This window comes from Pleurodeles waltl, chromosome 1_2 (assembly GCF_031143425.1).
Source record: "Pleurodeles waltl isolate 20211129_DDA chromosome 1_2, aPleWal1.hap1.20221129, whole genome shotgun sequence".
NCBI classification, from domain to species: domain Eukaryota; kingdom Metazoa; phylum Chordata; class Amphibia; order Caudata; family Salamandridae; genus Pleurodeles; species Pleurodeles waltl.
The window spans coordinates 295,859,746-295,877,652 of NC_090437.1; the positions used below are offsets into that span (position 1 = coordinate 295,859,746).

At 44.3% G+C, this 17,907-nt stretch overlaps 1 long non-coding RNA gene across 1 annotated transcript in view; it reads left to right on the top strand.

Moving 5' to 3' along the window:
• LOC138299809 (uncharacterized) overlaps window positions 1-17,907 on the top strand; it is a 282,390-nt gene that overhangs the window by 44,897 nt on the left and 219,586 nt on the right. Inside the window, exon 2 of the long non-coding RNA XR_011204837.1 lies at window positions 13,908-14,040. This is a non-coding gene — a long non-coding RNA (uncharacterized lncRNA). The remainder of the gene's footprint in view (window positions 1-13,907; window positions 14,041-17,907) is intronic.

A 17,907-nucleotide genomic window follows, 5' to 3' on the forward strand; every position in this document is an offset into this window, starting at 1 on the left:
TCCAACAAGTTGCCTCCAAACATACTTCCCTTTCGAGATGAGGCGCTTTAAATGGGCAGATACCACTGGTATTGAGTATTTGCACTTTAATTTTCAAGAGATAGTATCTGCTCTTCTCAGTAGGAAGCAAGTATCCTGATGGTGAGTATCTGCACTTCTATATTTCAATTACAAGCACTATCCAGGAGGAATATTTGCCTGGATTATTGAAGTGCATACTTCTGGATGTACAATGGCCAACTTTAGGCGCTGGTAATATGTATCACTTCTGATATCCTAATGCATCCTCTTTTTGTTGAAGTTTAAGACGTTTCAAACACTTCTAAAAGTTGGTTTGTGAAGATGACTTTTGTTACGCGTGTACGTTGCTTCCTGTGTGACTATCTGAATATGTGTTTTTGGCTATTTTTAGTCATGAAGGGGCATATTTATCATTATTTCACGCATTGTAGTGCAGCAAGCCACCTTGCTGTGCTGCATGAAAGGGGAATGTGCCGTATTTAACGTAATACAGTGCATTCCTGTCCTTTCCTTGATCTGGCGCACAGTGTGCTGCCTTGCACCATTATGCCAGGGTGCCTGCACTGCAGACAGGATTGTTTTTATTCAGTAAGGGGCACCTTCCTGTAGAAAATCAATCCTCAGGGGCATTTTCCTCTTTCCGAGTGCATTTTTGCAGCACACTTAGAAAGCGGAACCAACAAGGAGGAATAAAGATATTTCTCCTCGCTGCACCTCCACTGGGAAGGCGTAATATTTCCGCCCATCAGCAGCATGAGGGATCTGCGCACCACTCCATCTGTTTCTCTGGTGGCGCAGAAATAGTTTTCTAGACGATTTAACCATAGGGGCCATCTTGGCGCTGCAGTGGCCGGATCAATCAGTTGGCTGAATGGGGGCAACGCAGTGACGGATGAATGCACACTGGTGTTTACTTGCGCAGGCAACTGAGGGTTATCTTGCTGTGGTGCACTCATCTTTTTGTTCTTTTCTGCTTAGTTGTTGGGTTGTATTCTTCTTCTTTATTTTTTTCAGGTGTCCTTATTGGTTCTTCTGTTCACAGCTGCTTTCATTTAAAAGAGACAAAAAAAATCTCTCTCCTTTTTTTTTCTCTTTGTGGGCTCCCTGGGAGGGTATTAAATGTTTTTGTTTTTTTCCTTTCTTTTTTTTTCTTTTGGGCTCCCGGGGAGGGTATTATATTTTTATATTATTCCTCTCCTTTTTTTTCACATGGAGCTCTTCTGCTCCTGCCCCAGTCAGCGCGCTCCTCCCTCCAGGACTTGTATCAACGGAGCTCTCGTGCTCCAACACTAGCCAGCGCTCCCCTTCCTCAGGGGAACGCGACCGTGTACTCGCGTTGCGTTTCCTGGCAACTGGGCTTGCGCGTCCTTTTTCCAGGGCGCGGCCGCTCCCCACGTGGTGTCTGCAGGCCTCGGGCGGGAGCGCTGGACTCAACTCACCGTCCGAGGCAGGACCTCCTCCTCCTTCCAGGGATTCGCGTTGGTGGTCTACGAGGCGCCGATCAGCGCGATGGGCACAGGTAAGGCAGCAACCCTGCAGACGCACAGCGGCCCTCACCAGTGAAGCGGCGGGCACGCTTCTTTCCAGGCCTGTATGAGGTGCTCCTCCCTTGGTCATGCAGCTGGGCCCAGTTGGGCAGAATCACCAGTCGACACGGGCGGGTTCGGGTGTGCTCCGAACTTGCCCATTTTTCTTATTGTGCGGTGCGGGGCTCATGGGCCCACTCGTCGCCAGTGTAGTTATGGCCTAGTTCGCTGCAAGCAAATCAATGCACGGACACTCGATGCGGTACACTGGGGAAAAACTGCGTCAGCGCAGCCCCTTCTTTATTTATAGCCTCTGTTCTGCGCTCCGCTCGGACACGCGGAACAGGATACAAATTATAGGAGAGTCCGGATGGCTCTCTACAACATTTTGCCACATTCCCAGGTTTGCCAATGTCATCCACCCATAGATTTTGTGCATTCCTAGATTTGATGTGTGGGAACACCCACACTCCACCCATGTAACGCCTTCTCTGAGCAGAGTAACACAAGGCAGCGATTTGTGCTGCCTTCCCTTACTCCAGATTTAGCAAGCCACTTGGAGCAACGCAAGGTGACCTTGCCTGGCTTGATAAATCTGACTTTGGTTCGGCGTGTCCTTGGCCTCCTTGTGTGACGCAATGCAAAATCATGAAAAATATGCCACTCTGTCTCTTAAAACACAGGCCTCTTCCATTACAACCGGCTTTGCTTTACACATAAAGTAGGCACAAGTGCATATACATTGGTCAATACGTTTTTTCCGTTGAAAGATGTCCAATTTATATGTTTTTGTTACGTCCTCCCGGTTTAAATAAAAATAGAAACTCTTATTAAATATTTTAGCTTTCTAAAACAAAGCTTTGCATAAAATACTTGCTTGACGATAATATCAAGAAACCAATTAGAAGCAGTGTTAATTTTTGAGAGTTTTAAAGTTTTCTGCACTGATTGCAAAATGTGTAAAAATCATGACTTTAAAAAAACACATTTTATGCTTCAATGCTTAATGGGTCACTAGTATATTTTTACCAAAATGTGTCTGTCCGCAGTCCAAATGAACAAGACAAATGCTGCTAAAGATACTGTAATATCAAACGTCTACCTATATGAGTACAGCTGCACCTTGTTTATGCTGAATTATACCCTCTCCTTGTTTCAATTGACCCTCATTATGTGCCGCCCGGTGTTTGCGACGATATTTATCAGACCAGATTAATTCCAACTCCACTGGGTCGGAGTAACTCCCACTTAGGAGTTTGACCCTGGAAATGGAGAATAACAGGCAGGTTTTGGCGCTTAACCCATCAAAATATGCATGTTCAAGTAATTATCTGGCGTTTTTCACTCGATATTTTTCAGCAGATTTGGGCTGCTGAGATTTATCAGGACAAAATTGCGAAAGTGCAGCGCAAGACACCAAACTCATAACTGCAGTGTGTGGTAACAGGTGTTCTCCACTAATTAAAAACACGTTCATACCTGGGTTATTTTAGCAATAATGTCATTCATTATGACAATTGCACAGCAAAGTGTCAGGAAGCGGGTTTTGTGGACCCCTAGATGAGCATAGCTTGAACTGGGTCTCTGGTCCGGCTTGGTCTTAAAAAACATCGGTAGTTTCACCATTCCGTTTTCAAGGAAATTGGTGATGCAACTCAGTTTTCGAATGTCTTGAGTTTTTGCTAAGTATATTTGTTGTGACCTATTTGTATATATTTCAGTAATTAATAAACCAGTCACCCTTTATAGTTCATAGGATTGTCATTACAGAGGAAAGTCAGCCAGCCTGAGGGTCCTTAGTCTTGCTGTAATCACATTGTACAGAGTTCCATTGTTATTACCACTTTGTTTCGCTTGAAGAACCTGAGGACGACATTGACAATATTCAATTTAAGGAGGTCGCCTGGAATCTCGACACAGTTGACTCTATTTGCATATCTGCCTTCCTGAGCTAACATGGAAGATATTATCTGTATAATTTAAATGACTACAAGTAGATTTCAGTGTGAAAACTCGTTTTATACCTACAAATGTGACTTATACCATGTACAGTGCAGCAAAGACCTTTAAAAAAGTTTTAAGATAAATATACTACCCTCATTAAAACTGAAAAGAATCCATTAAATACTATAAAAGTAACTGTGATAACGTTTCTAGAAAAGTAGATAACATTACTTAGTGTTGACATGTCGGAGTTTATTTAAGACAAGTTAATATGTTTTTACAAGCCTTCTTGCCCAGATAGACTTCCCAAAACCCTCCGGCAAGCACAGATTTGGACCAACATAACCTGTCTATCTTCCTGGCTCAAGTTGATGTGATCCACGTGTCTCGACTACAGGATTATATTAGTGAATTTTGAAGCTCTTTGCCTCCGTAGATGAAGACCCACAAGAATCTGCACTGTATATTTTTAAAAGGCGTTATCAAATATTAAAGAACAGTTGTGGATCAGATTATGGGGGTCATTCCGACCCTGGCGGTCCAAGACCGCCAGGGCCGGGGACCACGGAAGCACCGCCAACAGGCTGGCGGTGCTTCCCAGCCCATTCTGACCGCGGCAGTAAAGCCGCGGTCAGAAAAGGGGATCCGGCGGTTTCCCGCCGGATTTCCCCTGCATGGGCTGAATCTCCATGGCGGCGGTGCAAGCAGCGCCGCCATGGAGATTCCGACCCCCTTCCCGCCATCCTGTTTCTGGCGGTTTTTACCGCCAGGAACAGGATGGCGGGAACGGGTGTCGTGGGGACCCTGCACTGCCCATGCCACTGGCATGGGCAGTGCAGGGGCCCCCTAACAGGGCCCCATAAAGATTTTCACTGTCTGCTTAGCAGACAGTGAAAATCGCAACGGGTGCAACTGCACCCGTCGCACCCCTGCAACTCCGCCGGCTCCATTCGGAGCCGGCTTCCTTGTTGCAGGGCCTTTCCCGCTGGGCCGGCGGGCGCTCTTTTGGCGGTCGCCCGCCGGCCCAGCGGGAAAGCCAGAATGGCCGCCGCAGTCTTTTCACCGCGGTGTGGCCATATGGCGGTCAGAATGACCGCCTATATGATTTAATGTTATTGCATTAATGAAAATAATAGTGAAAAAAATGCAACACAGGAATATATTATAAAAATTGACAGAATATCAAAGGAAATCCGCCACTTCAAAATTAAAAATGTCATCATGGATTCCCTTGATCCCCAGGCACCAGCTAATCTAAATATTTGCACCGAAATGCCATAAAATGAGTTTACTGAATGGCTTTTGACAGGTACACCTTTCTCTCATTTCTTAAGCAATGTTTTTCTATCTGGAGCCTTGCAATAGAAAGCGAGGTCAATGTCTGCCCCTGTGTTGTCAAGCTTGTTCAGATAACACCAACCACACAACTGCATTGGTACGGACCTTCAGAAAAGTGTCTATAGCCTCGATACTCGCTGGGGAATCTTTTGGTTCTCTTGCCCCAAAATGTCCATGCATTGGGTTTGATACCATTTGTCAATTTATTATGAGAAACGAGGGCTCTTGATTTGTGGAGTAAGGAGCTGAAAAAGAATGTCTGAATTTCTCCTGCTCATTAGCCTAAATCTACCATACTCTCTAAATCTTAATGTATCACAAGCTCATATTTATGTACTATCCATCACCCTATAACAAGGCATTATAAAATGACTACGCAATGAAATACAAAATAAAAAAATGCATACAAATAAATGAATGCAAGGAGGGGTTCAAAAACAGGAAAAAGACAAAGCTCGTGGAGAGACAGCTGGGCATTTTGTCCCTCACAGAATCCTGGTTAGATCAGATTTCTGGCCCTGACATTTCTGTAGTATTACCAAATAGCTGTTCTAGTTACACATTAACAACAGAAAATACAGTGTGGGTTTGAGAGATAGAAGTGATAGGCAATGCAAATGATGAAATGTAACTATACAAGAAGTCTTATATCAAGTACTAAATTGCCGTCTTAGCTACGATCTGGACAAACTCAACGGAGGCTATCCCACTGGTATGCTATATCCTTCACCGAAGGACCCTAAAAACTGTGAAGCAGACTCCTTAGGCTTATTGCTCCCATTCACAACTAGGTACTGCTAGCAGATGAGATTTAGGGATTGTAAATTCTGGTTTACAAACCTATGCAAAGACATGAATGTTATCTCTATACAAGTCACATTTCATTTAACTACATGAGAAATGTTGTATTGTGGATTGGGTGCACGGGTACACAGTTCACCTTATAATGTTGTAACAGAATCACTATAATAGTCAGATCATGTAACCACCAGCTTTGAACTTGTAGTAAATAAGTTACATTATCTCAATGTTTAATTGATACACAGTATCAGAAAGGCTTAAATAAATTAGCATATGAAGTTATAATCAATTGACTCAACAGTATCCTCCCTGAGCTTCAGAATTCATCTCTCCTTAATAAAAACTAAATTCCTTATTGGAGTCTGTTGTGGCCGAGACAGCTCCAGTGCTGTATGTTACTTTGTCAGGAGATGTAGTGTCATAACAATTGCATTGAGTGGCATCAAATTGTTTCATGGGGTTGGCACCCCAAACTCCCTTATTTTCTTTTAAATAATGTAATCAACTTTCAAAATCATATTGGGTGTGATTGCAAAAACAACACTGCCTGTGTAAAACCCAAAAGAAAGGTGAGAGATTTAATGTGCACTTGCTCTTGAACCTACCTGGCGTGGCCAGGGCAAAGAGACCACTGTGAGGAGGCTTTGTGGTCCCCCAGGGGGTCCATGGACCACAGGTTGGGAACCTCTGTTATAGGTTATTTATGACATGAGTAAACAGGGCCCATATTTATGGCGAATTGGCATAGAACAGTGCCACAAGTCTTCTTGGAGCACTGCCCTACATCAATGTTGAAAGGGCAGAAATGCACTGTATTTATGAAATACAGACAATTCCTGTCCTTTCTCCCTGAGCTATAGTGCAATGTGCTGCCTAGCGCCAACACGGACACCCTTGCAGTTAGGTGCAAGGGTGCCTGTGTTGCATGCAGGATTGTTTTTGGGCTTGAAGGGACACTTTCCCGCACAAAAATAATCAGAGAGGCGTTTGCTCCATTCTGCAGCACACATAGCAGGCAAAAAATAGAACAACTACTTTAATTTTTCCTTGGGTTCCTCTTTCTATGGGAGGAGTAAGGTTTTAGCGCTTCCCAGGTTTTATGATTAAGTAAATCTGGGGCAGCTTCAAAATCTGTGGGTGTTGCATGGGAAACCTACTGCAGCGCCTATGAAACACCTGCCTGGCACCGAGTAAGATATTGCGGCAACTTGGCGCTGCTTTATCTTACTCCATATTTATGAGGCCATGCAAAGCCACGCAAAATGGTTCTGCATGGCCTCATAGATACGGTAGAGAGGCTTGTGCCTCCGAAGCGTCAAAAAAAGTGACGCTTCGGCAGCACAAGCCTCTCATAAATATGTCCCCACATTCCCACATGAGATTTTTTTAGAATTAACCAAACAGGCTTCATGTATGCGTACTCACAGTTGTAATTTGCAGCTGTCATATGTTACACCTGCTTTTTATCATATGGGCAGAAAACAGGTTTTTGACACCATTCCTTTACTTATGAGAATGTCTCTTGGCATTATGGTTTTGATTTTAATTCTGTAGAGGTCTATGAACTTGAATTTTTCTAACAAGTTTTATATTTGTGTTGTGGGGTGGCAGTAGATTTGGGTGACTTTGGTAGTTATTTGTCTATGATCCCTTTTGGTCTTTGAAATGGCAAGGGTATCGCTGTTAGTGAAGTTTTGTGTTTGTTTAAGGGTTTAATATTAACCTGGGTTTATCTGCGAAAGCTCGTAAGACCTCATGGGCTGAGTTCAAAATTGTAAAACGTGGTCCGGGCGGCAGCGAGCTTCTGCTCAATTGAATGAAGAGTTGACCACGTGAGGGAGAAACGTGAACTTGAATTTCAGTTTCATATACTACTACCACCACTAGCTGAGGAGTATTTAACCTTTCAGTGTCAAACCTGTAGACACACGTGTCAGATGTTTTTTCACCATTTTATAATGTAACAGGTTTAGTCCCCATATCTTTAACTCAACAAGGGCAAAGTATTGGCAAAGCCTCTAGAAGTTTTTATACACTCAATACCCATATAGGAATAACTGACATTTTGTTTACAAAAGTTCTCAATGTTGTGTTGTGTAGCAGAATAACATATAGGGTAATTTGGCATGACATCTCCAGTGTCATAACTCTAAAAAGTAGCAGTTTTTCTTACCTAGTGATGTACCCCCTTCCTGCTTGATATCCCAAAAGAGCAGTGAAGGGAGGTGGTCACTGTGATCCTCATCACCTGGGGAACTTGATTTGACGCTATATAGTGCATTCTCACAGCCACGTCATCGCCCGAAAGAGGCCAGGCTGGGCCACCCTCCTTAAATTTTCCATCACAAAGGTACCGTCTGTTTTGTTTGCTCTTTTTTCCTTTTTTGTAACAAATTGTATCTGGGGAAGTGGAGAGTGCTGGAGAATGGTTCGAAGGTGCCTCTGGGCTCCACGCTAGATGGGTTTCTCCAGAGAGCGGTGGGGTTCATCAGCAAGGAAATTGACTTGACTGAATGCCAACTATAACTCTAGTCTTCCCCAAACTCGCCCCTTGTTTGTGAACCTAGGCTATCAACAACATCAGTGGCTGGGACATCCCTGGGCACACTGGCTCCTAGAACTAACTTGAGAACAGGACTTTTCAATCCTTGTGTGTCCACAGCCCCATCAAAGAAGACAGCTGCACTGGGGCTCCTTCTGTCATATTCAACACCTGACCATGTGAGATCTGAGACATCTAAAGGAACAGGAGGCAAAAGGAAGAGGATATTTGCCAAAACCAAATCTAAGTGGCTATGCGCTCCAGCCCAGGTCGCACAGGGGCAGCTGAAGATGGGGAATTGGCTAAGGCACATGAAGGATTATAGACTTTGGGGAATAGGCTCACTTGAACCGTGTTGGACACGTTGGAGCTCATATACCAGTGCTTGGGTGTGATAGTGAGTCATTTAATTTCTAAATCTCAAACTCTAACCACCAAGCACACAACAGCCAAACTCTGCAATATACTCTCGGTTGATAAGACTACCAGTCTTCCTTTGTCCACTATGGGGGTTCTGGTGAGCCAGCAACTGCAGTCCACAGTTGATGTACCTACCAGTAGAAATAGCTTCCCCTCTGGTGAGTCAGGAGGAGTGGAACACCACCCCCTGGGGCCATTGGAAGGGGCAGTGAGTGGTGGTGGATCGGCGGGAGGGGCACCTTGCCTAAACAGGGATCTAGCCCAATGGTGCAAACCAACATCATTTAACTTTTCACCAGACACTTGTCTATGTGTTGCCATATTATTTAATGTGCCTTGTGTAGCAATTTGTTTTGAAGAATCCTATTCCCAACTAAAAAATAAAACCATGCATTGGCTTTGTTCCTATGCTGGCCTGTTCTAGTCAGCTACCTGACATATATTGATGGCTAGGAGGGTTGATTTGGTACGGCCTTTGTCTAAGCTTTTTAAAGGTGACTATCATTGTAATTTTTAGGGACTCAACTATTGTCCACAACCTTCTTAATAGTTGTACATATCAAAACTGTCGGGATCTAATCTCTTCCTTCTACCATTGGGTTGATTCCGTCGCCATATGAAGGACAGACATGGGCCTGCTGTTCATCCCTTCCAGCAGGCCAACAAAGTTGGATACGGGGAACAAGTGTTGGCCAGCGGGACACCCCCTTCCTAATAGAATCTCCCTCTCCATTAACTGAGGTTGGTTGACTTTGTATTAACCCAATGGGTCACAGTAGAAATGGGGCATCTCGCTTAGACAGCCCCAGTCTTAATTCTAGCCTAGCCAAAAATGTGCCTTTAGACCATGAGCATGGATCTATCCCCGGTGTTCTAGGTCCACTGGCCACCTCCATTGCCCCCTCAATACAGTAGAGTGCCCTTGCATGGACGCTATGGATCACCCCTTGCAGCATTTCCCCCCCCATCTCCACAAACCACCCTCTTGAGTTGGAACATCACAGGAATTAGGGGAAAATTAGGTGATCCCAACCGGGGCATCTTCTTCAATGGCCATGACATTTGTTTATTTCAGGCGATGTGGGCAATGACCAATTGATATAAAAGTTATAGTATACCAGCTATTAAATCTAATGCTGGGTGGCCCTCTGAGTAGGATAGAGTAGTTCGAATCAGGGCTAGCAGACCACCAATCATGACTCTCAATGTGGATTCCCCTGATGTCAAAGGGCTAATTCTCTCCCGCTCAAATACACAAACCGTGATGATTATCAACATTTTTAATAGGTGTAGTAGTCATAAGCAGGAATCGAAAACCCTACAATTACTGGCTAGAGCTCTAGTTGACTATTCAAGCACCCACTATGTCCTTGCAGCAGGGGATTTTAATCTAACATTTGAGTTTATCTTCAGTTTGATGGCCCCTCTACGCAATTAACTTGATAGTTTCCTCAAGGGAAACAAATACCGGGGAAAGAGAGTGAGCTGTGGCTTCGTTTAAGCCTGGAAATGTGCTGATTCTTGACAAGGTACCAGAAGATGTTTGTAAATTGGATCCTGCAGTCTGCCTACCCTACTTCAAAGTGGTTTCAAAGTCCATTTCAACAGAAGGGGCAATCCTAGTATCATGTAGGGGGCAGAGATTGTGCCAATTGATAAAAAGGGGGATCCCAGCCTTCCCTCCAGGGAACGCCAATTAGTTTAATAGATAATTTGCAAAAGATCTTTTGCATGATAGATAATCAGCAAAAGTACATTGCAAGCAGGTTCTTGAGTGGTTGTTGAGCTCGTGCGAGGAAAAACATATACGGTTGGGCCTGCAAGCAGGATTTAGGTGCAGGATTTGTGCAGTTGCTCTGGCCTTCAGTTCCTCTTGGTAAATGGAAGATGGTGGAACTGGCCAAGGATGAACTTTTTGTGCCATTTATTGATCTGTGTGCCGCTTTTGACATCGTGCCCAGAGGGAAGTTGTAGGAGGTGCTCCTTGGGATGGACACCCCTCCAAACCTTTTGCACTTAAATTGACTGCTTTATGAGGATAATTTTGCAAAGGTTGGATACGGTACGAATGGAGAATTAACTGAGGCTTTCCCTGTGGACCAAAGTGTGCACCAGGGCTGCGTCCTTGCCTCAATTCTTTTTCTCTTATATATAAATAACTGTACTTCCTATCTTTTTGGCTTGTGTTAATGATTCCCCTACCCTGGTTTGGGGAAAAGTATTGGCTCTCCACTTTATAAGTGACAGGACCTGATTTAGGTCTTGGCGGAGGGAAATACTCTTAGTCTGTTGTTCACCATTGGATTGTGCACTACTATATTATAATGTTTTACGAAAGTGTCAGGTACAGAAAATGTCACATCACTCGTATTTCTTTAATTTCAACTCCATGTGCTACTGGTGTAGTTGATCTACCCTTGATCTGTACTGAATAAGTTACCATCAGAATAGACTGTGATAGTTACAAACTTGATCCAAAAGAGTAGGGTACTGACAGTGGGCTTATACCCATTTTCCAGAAGGCCTGAATCGGACATAAACAACATCTTAAGAACAAAACAAAGTATGGTCTGGACATATTGTTAAAGGCTCTGTGAACATACAGGATATGTTAATGTAAATCTACCTCTTAAGGAGAATGCATTGTGCAGGATAATTAGTTCCTGTTTTGATGAGACATACAGGTAAAAGTTGGACAAAAAGACCTGTAAATTTGAGGCAAGGCATAATAAGGCCCCAAAGAACACTCACCCTTCAAGTACAAGTTATAGCCACAAGGAATTAAGCTTATAGAGACAAAAATTCAAAAGGAGAAAAAAGAGGTTCAAAGGGAGATCATTATAACGGCCATCAAAAGTAAAGACAAGCCCCAAGAAGGAACAGGCAAATGCATTACATGGCCTTTAATTTGCAAAATTGATAAAGCACAACATCCAGGGAACCTCGCCTCCGTGTATCTGTTCTATATTGGAAAAAATCAAAGCAGACAGAAGAGGAAGTTATTGTTAAGAAGGGAGAAGAATAAATAAAAGGGAAATTGATCTTCTCTAATTGACCTATTTCTGTCTCCAGGGAACTGGACCTTCACAAATTCAGTTAGGGCTGAAGGAAAGAAGCTGACAAGGAGGTAATGAGGAATTTCCTGGTGAATCAAAGGACCAATTACTGATTCCATTGGCAATTTCTCATTACTCAGGAAATTATCAGGGTTCTACCTGGAATCTGCATTAATTCCATCCCACCAACGATAGTGGAACCCTAAGTATAGCTAACACTGCGGTCCAGAATTACCATCAATGCACCAGGGCCCTCTCAACACGACCCAGGGCCAGATTTACAAAGATGTAATGCAGTTCAACTCAGCAAGATAACTTGCTGTACTGTGTCACACAGAGAGGTCATGACAATATGGTGCATTAATGCTCTCTCTCTCTGCATTGACACACAGTGTAGCCTAGTGCCAACACAGGCATTTTTGTACCATGGTGCAAAGGGGCCTGTTTTGCAGGCAGGATTGTGTTTTGTGCAGGAATATGTCCCTTCCTGCACAAACACTCTTAAGACTTTTTTCTCTCAACGTGTGCTGCAAACTGAAGCACATGTAGAAAGAGGAAAAACCTCCCTAGGAAAATGTCAAATTTTTACGCATTCCCTGGTTTAATAATGTTAGTAAATCTGGGGATGTGCCAAAATCATGGGCTGCTATATGGGAACACCCAGGATCAACCAATGGAGTGTCTTCCCAATAACATGTCAGCAACTTGTGCTGCCTTGTGTTACTCCAGATTTACTATGCCACACAGAGACATGCAAGGTGGACCTGTGTTGCATAGTATATCTTCCTTAAGGCTTGCATTGCACTTGTGTCACCTTTATGTGATGCCATGGTAACGCAATCCTTGTATAAATCTTGCCCTGGTGGCTGGTTGCAGCAACTGTTCTGCTACTATGTTCACATTCTGCTGCAGTTAGGTTTACATTGTTTCATTGTGTTGACAGATATGAGTGTTTTTTTGCTTAAGCAAAATCAAAACTGACATTTCTGATCAAGACCTGATGGCCGACAACACCAGCCGCTTTACATGCAAGGGAAAGCAGATCTACCACTTCATGGGCACCAGTACCTTCTCTCAGTACACCGTGTGTGCTGAGACCTCTGTCGTCAAAATTGATGATACCGCCGCACTGGATAAAGTGTGTTTGATTGGCTGTGGATTTTCCACTAGCTATGGAGCTGCCATCAACATAGCTAAGGTAATCAAATTAAACTAAGTGCAAGGTTGTGCTTTGAATAGTGCAGAGGCAGCTGCTAAAACCTGTAGAAAAAGCAGCATTGCCACATTTTATTTTTCCCCAAGTGCACTGACGTGCCTCCAATGAAGGATACAAATGTGAGCGGTTGTGAAAATGTGATTGAAAAGCCTGCACATGCGCACAAACTACATGATTTTAGAAAGCTGATTTGCTAGTTCGAATTATAGATAAACATTCATGCTTGCGTTAGCATCACTCTGCATATTTACACTTACAGAGTCATCGATTTACCTGAACTCACATTTCTAGAAGGCACAATGTATAGAAGATTTAAATTTATTAATCAACCATACCAGGCATCACAGTTTTGAAGTTTACAGATCAGTGGTTTGTACTTAGAAGTTAGTGCCATTTCCAATCAGCAATCGGCCTAATCATTTCTAAGTTTAGAATTGTTGTCCCGAAAATAATGAAAACAAAACAGAATTAACTAACAACAGATCAATAGATCTTCCAGACCATTAAATTTGCTTAGGTACTTCTGATTGGTAGGGTCTTTGCACACGTTGGCGGGTCTGCAAAACGAAAGCTATCCAGCCCATGCAAAGTTTTCACTGTGTGAGGAGTGGGTAGGGTCTTGGTGGGGCCATGACCATGTGCAGAGCACAGCCTGGGGCACTTTAAATTCCATGCCTCGCACCCACAACTCCGAAAAAAACTAAGGTTCTGAGGCTGCCTGGGGAATGTCCTGGGAAAGTTTCACACCCAGTAATGGATATCAGCTGCATAGGGCAGCAGAACAATTAGCTGGGAACCTGCTTTCTGCAGGGGACGACAGCTAATTGCGCCCACATAGTGTGATCATGGCTCCTAACTGAGTGCCTGTGTGAGGAGAGCTGATATCTTGTGACACATTGTGGCAACATGTGAGATGTAAGATCTCTTTTTGTGTCAGATTTGTCAATTCTCTGTCCCCCGAGTGTAGAGTTTTGTGTTATGCTTCACCTCTGCAGTCATAAAGGTCCAAATTTCTTTTCTCACTGTTGCTGATTCTGTTTCAGAGAGCGGCGCTTGAGTGCACCACAGTAGGATGGGGAACATGCGCACTTGGAGTGGCATTTAATGACCATGGTTTTGCTGTTGACCCATTCCAGCTGATCATGGGGCGCACCCTCAAGGCAACCTTCTTTGGAGGTAAGTGGTCGCTTCTTTGCATATGGATTTAAAACAGATTAGTAGCGTGAGAAGAAAATAACGTATTGCAACATAACTTAAAAAGGGTACTTTTGGGCTGAATTGGTAATGCTTTGAGTGGTGCAAGCCTATTTATCAATTCAGTTTGTCAATTTAATTCATTAACTAGATTTCCACAAAATTGGGTTTTAATAACAGTTTACAGACTACCGAAAAGTAGATGTAAGGCATTTGCAAGTGGTAATGTGACCCCTGGGGTCCCTTCTCCTTTGTGAATGTTGGAAAACAAAATTTAAGAATAGACCCTGTCCAGTGAACCACTTATAACCCTTAATAATGTCAGTTACAAGTTTTTGTTTTAATTTTTTTTTAATGCATCTTATTTTCCTTTAAGGAAAACAGGTTGTATTAAAAAATGTTTAACTTAAAAGCAATCACAGACATGGTGGTGTGCTGTCCCTAGCAGCCCAGCATCCCTGTGATGGTTGATATTCACAGAGGGTCTCAATTTGCGAACTGCTTCAATAGTATTCATGAGGTTCATATCAAACTCCTCACCCACCATTTAAAGGCACTACATAACACTGGCCCACCATACTCAACAATGGCATCTGCTTTCACAAACCTTCCAGATACTTCCTCTCACCCGGACTATACTTGCACAAATCCCACGCATACGGAAAACCAGATCTGGCAGTCAAGCCTTTGCCTACATTGCGCCTAAAACATGGAACAACCTGCCACTGCACATAAGAGCCTCCTACTCACTTCTTCAATTCCATAAAAAGCTAAAGACTTGGTTTTTCGAGTAGTTCCACTGGACTCACACCTGCTGAGCGCCTGGGAAATCTTGCACTCTACAAATCTGCATAACATAACAGAACAAAACAGGTTGATATAATTGCAACCCACTACAGGTTTTAGCGAACCGACCTATTAGTACATAGGTTGGTTCGCAAAAACAGAATGGATTCGGTAAATGTCAGTGCGCAAACTGCAACTACTTTGATTGAATGTCCTAAGAATGGAGTTGATCAATCAGGGATTTGTAAAGCGTGGCTACTCACCCGTGAGGGTCTCAAGGCGCTGGGGTAGGTTGGGGGGTGCTGAGAACCAGTCGAAGAGCCAAATCTTGAGGTCCTTCCTGAACTGTGGCGGGGTGGGGAACTGCCTGAGGCGGATGGGGCGAGTGTTCCTGGTCTTGGTTGCGACATGGGAAAAGGATCTTCCTCCGGCTGTGGTCTTCCGGATGCGGGGGATGTTGGCGAGGGCCTGGTCGGCGGAGCTGAGTTGTCTGGCGGGAGTGGCGAAGGAGAGTCTGCGGTTGAGGTAGGCTGGTCTGGTTTTGTGTAGGGCCTTGTAGGCATGGGTCAGGAGCGTGAAGGTGATTCTCTTGTTAATAGACAGCCAGTGTAGGTCTCTCAGAAGGGCGGAGGTGTGGCTGTGTCGTGGGGCGTTCTTGATGCGATGGGCAGAGATGTTCTGGATGCATTGTAGTCTTTTCCGAGTCTTGGCGGTGGTTCTGACGTAGAGTGCATTGCCATAGTCGAGGCGGCTGCTGATGAGGGCCTGGATGACTGTGGTTCTGGCACCGGTAGGGATCTACTTGTAGATTTTTCAAAGCATGTGCAGGGTGTGAAAGCAGCCTGATGAGACGGCATTCACCTGTCATCGCGCTCAATGGACTTAGGTGACGCCAAGGTTGCGGGCATGGTCTGTGGGGGTGGGGGTGTTTCCGAGGGCAGTGGGCCAATGGGAATTGTTCCAGTTTGAGGCAACAGTTTTTCATCCAGGCAGCGACTGCTTTCATTCCTTTGTGGAAATCGTTCTTGACAGTGGTCGGGTTGTTGGTGCGGGAGACTATCAGTTGGGAGTCATCGGCATTGGAGATGATGTTGAGTGCATGGCTCATGACGATGGCGGCCAGTGGGGTCATGTAGAGGTTGAAGATGGTTGGTCTCAGCGAGGATCCTTGGGGAATGCCGCAGCTGATCTTGGTAGCTTCTGAGAGAAAGGGGGGGGGGGGGAAGTCAGACCTTCTGTGTTCTGCCAGTGAGGAACTAGGAGAGCCATTGCAGTGCTGAGTCTCTGATGCCGGTGTCGTGGAGATGGGTGTGTTGCATGTGAGACTGTGTCAAAGGTGTCAGAAAGGTCCAGGAGGATGATGGTCTCAGCTCAGTCAAGGAGGATGCGGCTGTCATCTGTGGCAGCGAGAAGGGCCGTCTCTGTGCTGTGGTTGCTTCTGAATCCTGACTGAGAAGGGTCCAGGATATTTTTGGCTTGCAGGAAGGCAGTGAGCTGTTTGTTGACCGCCTTCTTGATGACTTTGGCCAGAAAGGGGAGCAGGGAGATGGGCCGGTAGTTCTTGAGGTCTGACGGGTCGGCGGTGGATTTCTTCAGTGGACGGTTGATCTCGGCGTGTTTCCAACTCTCTGGGAAGGTGGCGGTTTTGAAGGAGCGGTTTATGGTACACCGGAGTTTGGGTGCGATGATGTTGCTGGCTTTGTTGAAGATGTGGTGAGGGCAGGGGTCGATGGGTGCTGATGATTGGATGGTTTCCATGATGGTGTGGGCTCCATTGTCTGTGATGTTGTTCCAGCGGAGGAGGGCGGGGGCGTGGTGACGCTTCAGTCGATGGGCTGGTGGTGAGAGTAGTGGAGGAGCCCTAGGTGGTGAAGCTGTCGTAAATGTCTGCGATCTTACGGTGGAAGTAGTTGGTGAGGTTTTTGCAGAGTTCTTGCGACAGGGGATGTCGGTGGAGTTGGGGTTGGTGAACTGTTTAATGACGGTGAAAGGTTCCTTGCTGTTGTGGGTGTTTTTATTGATGCGTTGTTCCAGGGCAAGTTTTTTGGTGGTCCTAATGAGCTGGTTTTAGGCCAATGAATCTTTTGACCCAGTTGAGAGACACCGTAGGAGATAGCTAATCAATATATCAATCAATACATCAATAATGTCATCAATATTTACCACAACAATGCATTTCACTTTAGTCAAAGTCCTTAATCAATTCAATGACGCTACCATGACCTTGCAGCCATGAAGAACCACACCAGTTTAGTAGAATTTTATGAGTTTTATTCCCTATTAGTTACAATCTAAGAGCAAATGAGTTAATCTCAACACCAAGAAACATAATAGCATAGTCACGATATGGCAACTGTGATAAGATTTCATTAACGCGAGAATCATAAACATCAAAACATAACACAGCGTGAACATAGATCAAGTTTAGCAGAGTGTCAATATCGCGTCAGTTCAACAAAACATAGTCTTGGTCGTTTGTCTAGTTGCGTCAGTTTAGGTGAACACCTATCCTAACCACTGATTGGCATTAGCATGTTGGGCTTCATGCAAAACAATTTAGAACACTAATTTGGAAAACATCTAGCTAAGGTCTCTGTCAAAAGGCAAGCAGTTGGTACCTAGAAAGGAAAAGCAAACAGACAAATTACAAATGCATTGTCACAATTACCCTCCAAAGATTAGGTCAGCGCACAGGGTCAGTCTTCGTCTTCAGGACATCAGTCAAATCGCCATCAGTCAGAACTCAGCTCGGGGACAAAGGCACTTCCCTCATAAGGAGGTAAAGTGTAAAATGGGCAAACTAAGTAAGTTTTAATAAAATCTCAAGTCACCAAACAGAGTGACAGAGTTTCTGGATAAAATCAATAGCATTCCCTAACTCGCCTAAATGACCTTTCTGTGACATGGGTTTTTATCCCTTTTTCATAGTACATTCCCCCAAAATTCTATTGGACATTTGCTATACCCCACTATCTTTAACCTATCGTATAACACATTAGGTAATCCTAATCTTCACCCCATATTTGTTTACAAGTCTTTGATTGGTCTTCATAATTGACGTCT